Source organism: Meleagris gallopavo, chromosome 24 (genome assembly GCF_000146605.3).
Source record: "Meleagris gallopavo isolate NT-WF06-2002-E0010 breed Aviagen turkey brand Nicholas breeding stock chromosome 24, Turkey_5.1, whole genome shotgun sequence".
Taxonomy (NCBI): domain Eukaryota; kingdom Metazoa; phylum Chordata; class Aves; order Galliformes; family Phasianidae; genus Meleagris; species Meleagris gallopavo.
In genome coordinates this window covers 3,812,760-3,826,549 of record NC_015034.2, presented here as the reverse complement: position 1 = coordinate 3,826,549, position 13,790 = coordinate 3,812,760, and positions in this window count along the sequence as shown.

Sequence of the window (13,790 nt, the reverse complement as noted above, 5' to 3'; positions counted from 1 at the left end):
CTGTCCAAAGCCTTTGACTCTGGGTGCCTCAGGATGGGCTACAGATGATGGCCACACAATCAGTGCTGCCCCAGGCAAATGGCAGCTTTGATACCTGTAAGATCCAGCATTCAGCATGGATCAGTGGCTGCACAGTGCGACAGCATCTTGCAGTTGTGGGAAATCCTTAAATCCACAGCATTATTGTGGTGGGTTTATGCTTATCCTACCTGGATGAGAATTTTTATTGTAGGTGCAGAAAAAAAAATGGAGAGCGTAAATACCCAAAGAAAAAACACCCAGAGAGTGTGGCAAGACAGTAAGCCTGTTTTTCCTTGGTAGGTTTCTGAAATTATGAAGCTTGTCTTTTGATGGGCTGATGCAGACACCTTTCACTAACAACAGTAATGAATACTGATCATTCATTCACTGAAAGAAATACCTAAAATTGTAATGCATATAGTAAGCAACACAGAATATGTCAGATATGGAACAAGAAGTAAGCTTGAACGTGATTTTTTTAAAAGCATTTGATTAACTTGATGCTCTATCATTGTTTTATTCTGGGTTCATTAAGTTACATACACAAATTAGTTGTTTTGCTTCGTGTAGACTGTGTGTTTAATGAATATTCTAAAACGGTCTTTTATTAATGTGCTGCCTTAATTAGTGGGTAAAACAGCCTCCAAACACCTTTAAATTGTGTTAGTTCAAAGGCAGCATAAGAGAAGCAGAAGGTAACAGTGAATTTCTAATTCCCTTCAGAAAATAAAAATCCAAAGTAATGGCTGCAGCTATTTGCGTCAGACATAAAAATTGATATAACATGTGGTAAACCTCCTATTGGGTATTATTACGAATGATTGATTTCTCTCTCCCCCTACAGTTTAGATGGTGCAGTGCTTACTGTACAAACAACTCAGGAAAAGTCAACATGTTTTACAAGTAAATAATTTACAGCCGCTCTGTGGAATGCAGAATAATATTTTACAGTAAGTGACATTAATTAGGGGAGAAATATTCAAATGGTGAAAACTGGGTGATGACTGTTGCAAAGGAAATTTCTTTCCTTGCAGTCTAAATGCAAATCAGAAGCTTGGAGAGTCACGAGCACATTGCTCTTGAGGGAGAAATGATTCCCATTTAGTACCTAGCTCCAAAATTATTGCAAGATTTTGGGAATGTGAGCCAAACTCAAGTCAGTGGCAGTCTCAACCACGGCATTTTTACACATATTTTTGATCTGTTTTAATCAGAGGTGAGATTTATCTCATGGCCTTGGATCTTAATCCTGTAACACCGAAGGATGTGGCTATCCTCACCCATACAAGCAAACCAAGCGGCTTAGCAGGATTACTTCCATAGGGCTGGATTTTTTTTAAGGCCAATTCAGGCTCCTCTGGTTTAATCCTGCTCATAAAATGCAGGCTGGAATCACACTTGGTAATGCCTGAATTGATCCTTATAATAACTTCTGGCTGAGGTAAAGTGTGGGATATTTCACAGACTTGAAGTGATGGATTATCTACCTCTTCCCATCCACCCTAGAAAAGCTGTAATATGAGCAAAGAAATCTGTGTCCTTTATGGGTTTGTCTAATTTCATCCTCTCACTGGTGTGCTAATTACTGCAATTTAAAGAATATTTTGATATTAAAAAATAAACTTACCGTACATAGATACATGATCATGTATAATATTGTGTAAATTTTCAGTGGTTGGGTTTTTCTATTTTAAGCCTTATTCTTTTTCTGAACAATGTCCAAGCAGATGCACTAAACACTAAACCCAAATGTGTAGGTCAAGTTTTCTACCTACATATACCAATGTAATTCTACCAGCTTGACAAGAGCTGGGTAGGGCTGCGTAGCAGAGGTTTTGACCACCTCCCATGCCTGACCTACATGTAGCGTGAAATGAGGGTACTGTTAGTCTGCCAGACTGTGTTAAACATCCGATATTTAAAAAGCGTTCTTTGCCTTTGATTTGAAACCAGCTTGACACCATTGTGTTGTTATTACCAGCGTGAATCTGCCAAGAGCTATTACCTGCAATTGGCTGCATGCAAGGAACACAGGAAATAAAAATGTGGAATAAAAGTTGAGAAAGGAAAACACAAAACCTGTTGTCCAGAACGTCTTGCACCTTGTATTCTTGCACCTCTGTAAAAAGTTCAACTCATATTTTGAGGAAAGCGTGTAGATGTTCAGTAGGCATGGCAGTAATGGGTTGATGGTTGGACGTGGTGATCTTGGCGGCCTTTTCTAACCTTAATGATTCCGTGATGCAACATCAACTCAAAGCTAGAAGAAAATGCTCTCCAAGGGATGACACCATCTCTTGTTTAAATGTAGTGGTAGTTTTGTGGACTGCTCTGCTTATTCTCTGGAGGACATTGTTCTCACTATGCAAATCTTGCATGATTAAGCTCCAAGAGGAAGAAATTCCTTCTGCTCAATTCAGTTTTACACTGTTCTTTAAAGATCAGCTATTTGAACAATGAGGCAGCCCCAGCCATTTGCATCTGCATTATTTCTATCCTTACTGGTGCTCATAGAACTTCTGTAATGAGGAGAGGACAACCCAGCTGGTATCTGAGTTGATGGTACTATGGCCTGGACATGTTTCACACACTAAGGGATTGTTTGGTGGTACCCCCCGATAAATTTGTTTGAGAAGTTAGTAGCATATGGATGTAAGATGTACTAAAAAATGTGCCAAATTCAATTTATATAACTTCAATTTTCAGTATTCACAGCAGAAAAAATAGATACATAGCTTCCTTTTTATATGGAGATTTGTTTTATTTTGGAGTTAAACATAACATTCATCAAGCACTATTATACTCCAAATCATCACTTAGAAAAATTGGGAATAAAGAGATTTTTCAAGGCTTTCCCCCCTACACACTTTCATCAGCATGTCAGTACTTAGAGCCAAAAAACACAATTATCTTTAATAAAACTAATGTGCCATTGATGTAGAAAAGAAGACTTTTTTCTCTTGGAATTGGGAGGCATATGGATGACATATATAATTTTATTACAAAAATCGTGTCTGATCTGGATGGTTTGGGATTTCCTCCCTCACTAAACTTCAGTCAAGAACAGATTTTATGTATTAGAAATAAATTAAGCTCTAATATCTTAAAAATAAATACAAGCTAAGAAAAAACTTCATGTGACTGTTGTTAATTGTAGCTAAGCAGGCTCCTACATTTGTACTTCGTAAATGGGAACTGCTGCTGTTTGTACTTAGTGATATTTTAAACAAATGTTCATGCTCCCTGTAGAAGTAATTTATGTTATAAACGATTGTATCAAATATCTGCTAAAACTGGCAGGATAATTAAGTAACTGTTCTGTTGCTTGACATGCTGCAGAAGCTTATCACTCTGCATTGGGCTGATGGAGCTGTGAAACGCTATGAAAGACTTCTTACTGATTAATTAAGTGTAGAAAGTGCGTGTGGGAGGAAAAGAAACGTTTTGGGGTGATAGGAATTGTGGAAATTCAGCTCAGGCCCCTTTGAACACAGCAGTGAATGTGTGCAGATTCTTTTGTGATGCCTCATCCATTAAGGTTAGTTTCAAATAAAAGAGAAGGATTTAAATTTAACTCTTTAACTTGAAATTTTGAACACACACTTTAAAAATGTGGTTACTCCAAAAATTTGGTGAGTACAAGACAGTAAGATTTAAATGTTTTAATATTGGTACATGGTGTATAATGAACAGAATCACTGTAAATTCTTAAAAATACCTTTATTGTATGTATGTATTTATATATATATAAACTTTATATATAAACTTATATTGGGTAAGAAATACTACGTATACGTCCACATCTTTTTGCAATACTAGCACAATCTTAATCTATACTTATTGATGTAGTTCAATCCCTGCTAAGAATTTGCCAGCAGCCTTTCTGCTTAAGAAAATTGTATAAAAGCAGTCATTTGATGTTAATTAGTAACCAATAGAAAATAATGGAAATTGCTATTTAAACTGATGGAAGGAAAAGTTGAGGGGTCCTAAGCTTTGTACAGTTACACAGATTGGTGAAAATCCACTGCAGTATAATATCAAATCAGAATAAAAATGATGTATACTCTTTTCACAGTTATAAATAATTTCACAAGGTTTGAGGCAGTGAAGAATGTTTTGGGAAAAAACCCCTCTGTAATCTCCTGACATGTGAAAATTAATCACTCATAAACATTTGACAGCATTGCCTCCATCCTTACAGCTAGAAACTTGACAGTGAACACTTTATTAATTTTCAATTTTCAAATAGTATTTTTGATGCTGCACAATGACTTTATTTGAATTTTTTGTTGGAAAAACCAACATCAGGCTGGAGGCAGTGAACCTTCTAGAGGCTGTTAAGAGGTCCTTATGCTCTTCTGGTTTTTGGGCCATCCTAAATGTGATTTCATTCCTTCCTGTGTCTACAGACCCTTTGCTGTTTAGCAAAGCATAACTGCTGATTGAAGTGCCTTGGAAGACAAGCACTTCAGACAGCACCTGGCATTGTGCAGAGAAAAATAAGTCTTGCCAATTAACTGTAAAAGCACTCTTGCTAATTATCTCCTAACTATCCATTCCAGTTTATTATCCACTAACAACAACAACAACAAAAACAAAAAGATGAACTGTACAGAATCTTGTTTATAAAACAGTATCATTTAACAGGAAATTAAACTACATGGTTCTCAGTGTGCCTGTATATCTTGGTGCTGCTTATCTGAGTTGTTTAAACATTTCCATACTGTCTGCATTCCAGTTCCTTGCTCATCCTCCCAGCACCTTTAATACATTTACCTTTGTAGAAACCTGATGTAGTTTTATCCCTGCAAGCCTTCAAGAGCAGCCTGTTTTTCTTCAGACTTCACCTTGAATTTTCATCAACCTTTGCAAGCCACAGAGGAGGGATGTTGGCATTAGCAATATGGTAGACCTCACCATTCCTTTCTCAGGGGATGTGCAATTTGAATACCAGCTCATGGAGGGTACTGAACTATCCTTTTTTTTAAATTATTTTTTAAGAGTTTCATTCAGAAGTGATCGGAGAAATTGGATTACATGCAATTCATTCTTGTTACAGCCAACAGGCTTGTAAGAGAAGATTTTGACATCAAAATATTAATTGACCTGATCCCTTCCATTTAATAGTTCTTATATGTATCCATTCGTGTTACTTGGTCTGTCCATCTTGATCCTCAGATTTCAAGAATTGCAGAGGAGAACACTGTCGCTGCATCTTACATCTCCAGGAGTTTGCATTAAATAAAGATGTAAACACCAAGTCTGGTTATGCACAGCCCTAAGGAATGTATTTTTTTAATCTAAGCAGTAAACTGGCACTTGGTTTCTGACACCAAAACCAGAGCTCTGCTACACAGTTCATTTGTTACCACCAAGCAAACTAGAGTAAGATTTTAAGATACCTCAGCCATGAAGTTTGCATTAAAATTCTGTATTTCTGTGCTTCTCAAATGCTTGTGTTCATGAAAGATAAAAAGTACTTAGCTTTAATTTCTTGGTGTCCGAAGCATGTTTCTGCCCATTTTTCCTAAACCATATGCTTCTCTTTTTCACATTTAAAAGCATTTCTTCTGCTAGTTGAAAAAGTTGTCTTGTGAAGGTGAAAAGCCATTGCACCCATGTCCTGTTGCAATTGTATCAAAAATACAGGAGCTCAGCCATCAGAAGGATGTGAGCATATGGGCTGGGAGTCAAGTGTATGAACAATATTGTGTTCACTCAGAGTAATCAGAACTGAGGGCCTTAAAAAGAAGTTTTCTCTAAATTGCAAAGGCCAAATGTTTCCTCCATTCATTTAGCAACTGAAGTTAGCATTTGGAGCAATGCTTGTGTGAGGATTTGCATATTGATAGATGAATCCTTTCACTGCTTGCACCTTTTCTCTTCAGGCTCTACTTGTTGGTAGCTTTACAGTACTGTTAAAGAAGAAAAGTAGTAAAATACCTGATTCATTGTTTTTGGGAAGAAGCCAACCGCTAAACTGTATTGGTCTAAGTATAGTATTAGCCAAACATCAAACCTCACATTAGAATTTTTTCAGTATTTTTGGTATTTGCATATGTTCTGCTTTCTCTCCCTACCTCTTTGGAGAAGGGAGAAGAGATGGATGTGCTTCTACAAAATATTGTCATGGAACAGAAGTTTGGTCCCTGCCATACGATGCTGCATTCTGTGCTTTTTAATTGATGTCCCATAAAAGCAGATGGTGCAGAAGTATCAAAATTTCTTTTTACATTTCATTTTATAAAATCCATGTGCTTGACATGAGGTCTCGTGTTTTCCCAGAGCTATGAGAGGAATGAAATGCAATAATCCATTGAGAAACCAGAGGACTTCAGCTCCTGATATGGATTGTAGCAATAGATTCTGTTGTCTCTTTCCCTTATCTCTTTGGTTTATCATCTTCTCTTTTAGCCCTGTGCCTGCTATACAAAGGCTCTTCAGGTTTATCTTTCCTCTTCAACACCTTAGAGGTGACACATGGGCTGTTTTTCCACTTGTTCTTTTTGAGCCTGAAGTCCACTGGGAATGCAGTTTCTTGCTGAGATACGGTGCATAATATATTAGTTAACAAGTGTGTGTAAAGCACACACTGGGGCTTAGCTGTTACCATACCCACGGGAGCAACCTTGCCACACAGCCACTCTGCAATTGATGGGTTGGATCTATGTGCATTATAATAAACAGATTATTCCAATTAAATTAGCTTGAACATCTCTAGGAAAATTCATAATGCTCTAACGCCCAGCCTGCCTTTTAAAGTGCAATAGGAAAAGGGAATGCCAAAGGCAATTTATTTACCCATAGTATGTTTCAGAAGGATGTGTCTTGGGTTCTTTATATCCACGGTATCCTGCTGCACAAAGTAATATAACGATGCTGTTGCTGCATGCTGTCAGGGAGCAGTCTTTAGTTATAGTGCACCATGGAGAGCACGAACCAGCAGCTGTTGTCTTTGCTCTTTATAGAGCTGTTTGGGAGGCTCTGCCTCATGTAAGGTGAAACTTCACATTCAGTGCTCAATGTCAGAGTTCACTAATGGCAGAAAACGTTCGTTTATTCCAAAAGGGTAAAGAGAAGCGTTGGTAAATCAGTCTGCGGGCAGCCTGGTTTCTGTTTTTTGGGAATAAAACACAGGCTACCACTGGGCTTTTCAATCAGGTTTCAGATCTCTTTGATAATGCTAACTTTCTGCGCTACCTTGAAGAAACTAATTATGTTTGGTTTACAAAATCTTTGCTGGAATATTTGGTAAAGTGTCAGTGAAACATGGGCTGTGATGGAATGCTTCTGCCTCTTTCCCGTGCCCTTTCCCTTGTATATAGGGCCTCTCTCTCTCATTTTATTTTTTTTCTACCTTTAGTAAAATACTAACTTTGAGGCAAAAAGTAGATCTTTCCCTTTCTGTTCTACCTAAGTCTTAGTGCTTGCATAACTTCTGAAAAGACTCAAATAAATATTTTCACAGCATGGAGGAGAGCAGGAGAAAAGGAGAGAGAATGTCTGATTTTTCTCTTCTTCCTGCCAACAAGAAAATCTGTTCCTCAGCTTTTTTCTCCTTGCCCTCACTAATGACCTTCCTTTCACTGTGAGTTTCAAAATCTTGACAGCTCGTTAGAATCAGGAGAGACTTTGCATGATCAGAGTGATAATTTTCAAATCACTGCGTGGCTGGAGGTAAGTGTAAGAACATTATTTATTCAAATTACGAGCATAAAGGACCACATGGGAAATATGGAGGAGTGCCTTCTGTAAATGACAGCTTAGGGAGAATTTTCAATTGCATGAGACAGCTGTATCCCAAATCTTAATCTAATTACTATAGTGTAGTGAAAAATGTCACCCTGAATAAAAGTGATACCATCATACATGTTCATGGTAAATTTTGACTTACATATGGCTATGTTCAGGATAACCTTTAAATTCTAAATCCAACTTGAGGCTGATGTAATGTTCTTGTAATTAGAGGAATGTGAGCATGTGGAATTTCTTGCTCTGAACAGATCAGCTTTGCTCACAGCTGCACAAAGTTCAGCACAGCCCTTTCCTGGAGTGTATGCTTCTTTGTTAGCACATGTGACAAGAGGCAGATAAAACTTTGTTTGGCTTCTGTTTTCAAAAGCCCGTTTTTCAAAATGTTTCTCAATTGCATTTCAGAAATGCAGAGAGGGAAATGACTCCCAGAGCTCTGCTGTGCCTCCCCCATATGCTTTTTTTGTTTTGCTGCACATGAACAATTGTATGATGAGTTGAAAAGTTGAGTTTCTGGAAGGCCTTCCTTTTCAGTTGCTGGCGGATGCCAACAAATCTGAATATTAAATCAGATGGAAACCAGCAGCTTGAAAATGTGCAATCTGCTCAGTGCTGAAATGCACATCTGTCTGAGCGCTGCAGATCTTGGCTCCCTCTAAGGTTGTTTGAGATAAAAAAAAAAAGAGCGTGTTTTCAAAGCATTCTATTTTCTGTTTTTTTTTATATATATATTTAAAGCACTGAATTGACTGTTCTGAAACCAAAAGTATCTAGTTTTTCCATGAAAAAAGATGTAACAAAAATGGAAAAATTAGTTTTCCTTACATTGTTGAACCAGCGTGATCCAAACCTCTTGGTATTGATGGTGCCTTTCTCAGTGGACTGAAAGATAGAGGGGAGAATAACAACTATCTCTTACTTTCTGAGTCTGCTGCTTGTCTTGGAGAACCCACCTACAACTATTCAAATATAAACTATGAATATTGTTTGCATGCAGCAAGGAGGGAGCAGAGATGCATTTTAAGCTTCAGAGGAAGCCTGTAGGCCAGCCTGGTAATTTTAATGAAAGAATCCTTGAAAAATAGAAACACTGCAGTTGAGTGTGCTTTGACTACTTCCAGTGCTGATGCCTTTCTGGAACTAGCTTCTGTACAGAGAAATCTCAAATGTTTGTGGATATGTCTCTTGCATAAATAAATTTATCACATAGAAGTGCAACAGAGATAAAGAAAATTTCTATAGAAATATCTGTATTTTGGTGTTGTTTTTTTTTTTCTTTTCTTTTCTTTAAATAATATCTAAATTAATACAAAGTTCTAAATGTTAGTCCCAGGGCCCCTTGTAAGGAGAGAAACCTATACCAGGTAGGGAGGTTAGATGGCATTGCTGAATCAAGGCTTCTTGTGTTTATCATTTTTGCTTATAATGGAATGTTTATGTACACTGCAAATTCCTAGCGAATGAGAAAGTGATTTTTTTACATGAATCAGTATCAGCTATTGAGGACTCAGTTAAAACTAAGCCACAGCAAATGGTCATCTTTTGTTTTTCCACACTCCTGTGAGTAAACTTCGCTAGAGACGGACACTGCACATGTGTGAGTGGAAACATGAAAAATGTCATTTTCAGCCCAATCATCTCAGAAGGTTTGCAAAGAGCTATGTGTGTTGCTGTTGGACTTGATCCTCCCCAAGTACTGAGCAAAGCAGAAGAGGAGTTGTAGGAACTCAGTGTTTCAAAAACAAGAACCTTCAGGCTTGTTTCTCTTCCCACTTATGTCATTGAGCAACTTGCCTCCTGTCAGAGGCCACCCGTAGCTGAAGCCAAGAGCAAATGGTTGCACATCTGTGACAACATCACGCTCTGCAGATCTCATCAATATCCAGAGCAGTGCTGCTGATGAAGATTGTTGTTGGGGGAAGATGAGAACAAAGCTGCTGGCTCCAAGACATGAGCTAAAAGTCCCTGTAGCTACGGACAGTTTAGCTGCTAAAGTGCCACATAGCCCCAGTGGCAGTAGTTGTGTGTCATTGCTGAGATGGCATTACTCCCGGTGCAAGGACTGCCTTCCCAGACTCAGGCTCATATGTGGCTAGAAAATCATTAGCATCAAGGTTTAGTGTGTTATGGTTTGCCCAAAGCTTGAATATATATCTATATATTATGGGGTTTTTTTTCCTCTTTTTTTTTTTTCTGTGTAGAAAAATGTCACTTTTTAGTCAAGAGGTGTCATGCACTGGGGATGGCACATCATGTCCTTCCTATAGAGCCAGCTGTCACCCTCTTGAGGTTAAACCTTGTCTCCATTCTTGTCTCAGTGCATCACTGCTCCTGCTTCAGAAACTGGGATTGAAAGTAGTGAGATTATGCCTGTGTAGAACAGTATATATAATAGATATTAACTGATGTGTTTTAAAATGTAGGTATGTAGGTGTGTATAAATGCACACGTTTCCTTCAGTTTTAAGTCATGTTCCTGAGACGAAATGCAATAAATGATTTTGTTAGTTCCCGTGTTCCCATATTGTTAGAGATATACAACTGCTCTTTATGCATGCATATATATGCAAAATAAAAAGTACATTTCATATTTGCAAAAACTGAAAGGCTCAGCCATAACTTCTCTCATTCCAGCAAACCAAAAATAGCTTATTATGCACAAAGCTTTGACTATGCTCCAGTGTGGCTATGCTTTTGCTCCTAAGTGACCATTTTGAAAGAACAGCTTTATTTGCCATTGCTAATGGCTAGCCTGGATGTTTACCAGGCATAGGAATTTCAGTTTATGCTCTATTACTCACAGCTTCCCTTCATGCTGAAAGTTTATTTATGTTGCAGAAAGTGTGTTTGAGGACTTCTCCCATAGCTCTTCCAATAGAGGTCAGCCCTCAGACTGCACTGATGAGTATCTGAGGTATGTATTAAGCACTACCCCATGTCTTATTGTGGCCTGTGGAAGACTTGTAGGCTTGTCTCTAAGAGAGAAGCTTGTATGCCATTGATACTCCAGTGTATGAAAAAATGGAATAAAATGTACTTAATCTGTGTAGTGTTTTTATTTTAACTGAGTCATATCCTTCACTACTATAGTTATGTGAGCAGATAACTTTCCCTGAAACATTCCAGAATGTAGCTAAAAATAATGTTTTCTTTTTGTAGGGGCCCCTGAATATGGTTTGGTAAGTAAATTCCTTTATCTAAAGAGGAGCAAGACTGTAGACTGCTGCTCTTTGAAGTGTTTAAAACACAAAAGATTAGGCCTTAATTATTAGTCTTCAAGCACCATTGACTTCTGAGTTATCTGCTCCAAGCATCACTTGCTTGGTACATCTCTGACCTTGGTGAATTTAAGTGATAACAAACTCAAGGAATAATAATTTAAAAAAGCATAGTTAATATAATTATATCTGCTTATTAGTGAAATTTTTCATGGGAGAGCTGCCTAAAGTTCACTTAATGACTGGTATAATTTTTGCAAGGGAGAAAACCTTGCCTAATTGGTGAGGTGCAGCTACTCCAGTCTGTTTTATTTTGGGGCTAGATGCTCAACTGATGCGACTGGGCTCCAGCCATGGAGCTGGGCTGTTTTACATCAACCAACAGCCTGTCCTGTCAACTCCAAACTTGAATTACACCTGAGGACAGGAGCACTGATAGCGTTGCTCAATACAGAGTGGTGGAGCTCCCCTTGCAGTGTTAATTATGCACTTCTCCCAGAGTATGAAACTGTGTTGACTTTGAAGATAAATTAGTTACTCTTCCAGTTGCCATCGGCATTGCTGTGTTCGGTTAAGGATCAGCTTGTTGTCCTTCTTCTCTTCGTGGATTGGAAAGTCAATTAACCAGTTCCCCATTAGACTTGAAATCCATAAGGAAAAAAAATCAAACTTTTCTAAAGTATGGACTTGAGTTAAACCAGATTTCTTTCTCTTAACTTTGCAGCTCAGGGCAGGTCATTATTTTTCCTGTGATGCTAAGAATCCTTTGTTCTGTCCATGTTATCAGCTGGTCCTCTTCCCAGATTGTCACTTGCATTTTTAGGATAAAGGAATTTTCTTCATTTTCTTCATTTGTTTTTCATTTCCTCTCACATAACGATACACAGATGTGAATGAAATTACTACCATGGGCACAAATCTGGTGGTGAATATCCTATCCTTGGAGGCACTCAAGGTCAGGCTGAACCAGGTTCTGAGCATCCTGATTGAGCTGTAGGTGTCACTGTTCATTGCAGAGGAGTTGGGCTGGATGACCTTTAATTGTCCTTTCCAACTCGGTGATTCTTCGGTTCTGTGAAAACAAATCAGTCTGTACATATCCCAGTAGAGCTCCTTCGTGTCCATACAAGAACAGAAAAACCTGTGGGAATGACCCATTGTATAACACATCTTGATTAATGCCATATAGTTAAGAACGTGCAAACACTGTATAAAGACAGCTCCTAAATGGTTAGGCAGAGCTTATGTGGTAGCATAAAAATATGTGAGGGGTGGGTGGTAGGAGAAAAGATCTAGCTGTTCTGTCTCTTTTCCAGAAAGCTGGGTTGTAGACGCTTAAAGCACAGGAAAATTTTGGCAAGAATGGCTCTAGTTGAGTACAATTTTCTGAAATATTGACCTTTTCCATATCCTCTCAATTCCTTTTCATAGAATATCCCAAGTCACACCCATAAGGATCATCATGTCTAACTCCTGACTCCACACAAGACCATCTAGTAGTCAGATCATAATCAGGCCTTTGAATTTGGGGAGACAGAAAACCCCCCTACACCATGTCACCAGAGGCATTCATGTTCTGGATGAATTTCCAGGGTTAGTGCAGGTTTCCAGCTCAGTGAGCCACATCTGCCCCCCTCCTGCCCAATGGCCATCCACTCCTTGGAGCTGGGCAGCTGGGTGCCACGAGGCTTGAGTTGTAGGGTTGTAAATTGGAGCAAACAGTCCCTCTCACAGCTGTGAGGCTCTCTGCTAGGACTGTTACATCTGCTGCACAGGTCTCTGATGGGCATGAATCATTGCCTCCAGCTCAGCTACACAGCCAAAAAACCCCTGGGGTTCTTCCATTCAGGTTGATTGGGAATATTTTTGTGGAACAAAAGAATCACAAATCCTTATAAGCAGGTTATGTTTGGGAAAGAATTATGTAGCATTATGATGAATTACTAAGATCTGTGCATCTTTACTGGACCACTTGCTGGCACAGGATATACTGGCTTAGAAAACTCTTCTTGAAAACAGCAGGTTCTCCCAGAGACAGCAGGGAAATTAGTATTCCTTGTGCAAACATCAAACCAGCCTACTTCCTTACAATTTCATTGTATAGAGTCTGCTTATGGCTTTCTAATGAACACCACTCCATTCCCACAAAGTGACATTTACTGAACAATGTGTTACAGCTCCCGGTGCCTCTTTCCAAGAGACTTATCACAAAATCTGCAGAGATAATTACCACAGTAGGAATTGAATACAAACAAATGCAGTTCTCCCCTTGTTTTAGCAACTTTGAGATTGCACTCACTTCCCTCTCCGTTGCCAAGTACATTTCTCCTATTTTTTGTAGTGTCGTTAGGACAATTAGATTTTGATTCATAAGATCCATCCACCTATTTAAAGATGATTGCAACAGTCCCACTGAGTTAAACTGGAGCTACAGCTTCAGCCATGAAACAATTGCAGCACAGGCTGAATTATAACCTATTTCTCAAGTCTAAAATAGGTTGCAGCAGAAAAGCGCTAAGATTAAATTCATCCCATCTAATACTGGCATTAATGCAGTCAGCCTTGCTTAATACACTCCTACATCAGATCTGACTTGCCTGGCAATTGCCTGTCTCATCATCTGCTCTTGAGTGAATTTATCACACGCGGTTTCCTAATTTAGATGAGTTGAGTCCAGGCCCAAGTGTGGATATGTCTCTTCAGTCTTTTAGTTATGTTTTAGGATCTCACTCTTTGAGTACCCATTAATCTCCTTCCTTTGCACAAAAACATTGAAGTCCTCACTATGTTTTTTTTT